At 51.0% G+C, this 1,584-nt stretch overlaps 1 non-coding gene across 1 annotated transcript; it reads right to left on the minus strand.

Annotated features, from left to right (window-relative positions):
* Positions 1-1,428: 1,428 nt before the first annotated feature.
* LOC122305990 lies at positions 1,429-1,584 on the minus strand. The gene has a single exon (XR_006241413.1). It is a non-coding gene; the product is annotated as a 5.8S ribosomal RNA (ribosomal RNA).

The raw sequence follows: 1,584 nt of genomic DNA on the forward strand, positions 1-1,584 counted from the left end.
CCATGAGGCCAACCGGATGTATGATAAAAAATGGCGTCCAAGTTCAACCCATGGAAGCAAGGCTGACATCATCCGAATACCACCAAGAGCAACAATGTGCGTAGCACTGGGTGCCATAACACCATCCGCCGTGCACAGTCATGTTGCCAAGGAAGCATCCAAACGAATAGGCCCAACCGCCATGGGGTCAACTAGAGCACCGGGGGGCTTGAAAACATGAGAAAGCCCTTAGCATCAACGATTGCCCCCATCAACAAGCCCATGCGTGGCACGTAGTGCCACCATATCCTTCCCTAGAGCACAAGCTTGTTGCTAGAGAGCAAACGAGAACGTAAGAATCACCCCCACGTTAACGAGCCCAAAAAATTTCGTTTGGTGGCATCCAAGTTTAACCCATGGAAGCAAGGTCGACATCATCCGAATACCACCAAGAGCAACAATGTGCGTAGCACTGGGTGCCATAACACCATCTACCGTGCACAGTCATGTTGCCAAGGAAGCACCCTAACGAATAGGCCCAACCGCCATGGGGTCAACTAGAGCACCGGGGGGCTCGAAAACATGAGAAAGCCCCTAACATCAACGATTGCCCCCCATCAACAAGCCCATGCGTGGCACGTAGTGCCACCATATCCTTCCCTAGAGCACAAGCTTGTTGCTAGAGAGCAAACGAGAACGTAAAAATCACCCCCCACGTTAACGAGCCCAAAAAATTTCATTTGTTGGCGTCCAAGTTCAACCCATGGAAGCAAGGCCAACATCATCCGAATACCACCAAGAGCAACCGTGTGCGTAGCACTGGGTGACATAACACCATCCGCCGTGCACAGTCATGTTGCCAAGGAAGCACCTTAACGAATAGGCCCAACCGCCATGGGGTCAACTAGAGCACCGGGGCGCTTGAAAACGTGAGGAAGCCCCTAGCATCAACGATTGCCCCCATCAACAAGCCCATGCGTGGCACGTAGTGCCACCATATCCTTCCCTAGAGTACAAGCTTGTTGCTAGAGAGCAAACGAGAACGTAAGAATCACCCCCAAGTTAACAAGCCCAAAAAATTAGATTCCAATCTAATCTATATCTAAACAAAATGTTTATTATATCTAAACAAGTACTAATCTAATCTATATAACTTACCAAACGATGCTTTCTCACATTCTCAACCATAAACGACTCTACTATCGCGGTTAGCCTGACCTGGGGTCGCGATGGTAGAGTCGCAAGAACGACACAACAGGGTCGAGGAGAGCCTTAACGGCGTTGAGCAACGTATGACGAGGCACGAGGGTTTTGTCAACCACCGATTTTTGTGGCGCTCGTCGCCCAGGACTCGCTTTTAGGCTAACTGCGAGCAACGTGCACGGGAGGCCAATTTCTGCCTCGCACCGCACACATCATACGAGGTGTTGGGGTGGGGGCAACAATGCGTGACACCCAAGCAGACGTGCCCTCGGCCGAATGGCTTCGGGCGCAACTTGCGTTCAAAGACTCGATGACTTGCGGGATTCTGCAATTCACACCAAGTATCGCATTTCACTACGTTCTTCATCGATGCGAGAGCCGAGATATCCGTTGCCGAGAGTC

Source organism: Carya illinoinensis, chromosome 3 (genome assembly GCF_018687715.1).
Source record: "Carya illinoinensis cultivar Pawnee chromosome 3, C.illinoinensisPawnee_v1, whole genome shotgun sequence".
Classification (NCBI taxonomy): domain Eukaryota; kingdom Viridiplantae; phylum Streptophyta; class Magnoliopsida; order Fagales; family Juglandaceae; genus Carya; species Carya illinoinensis.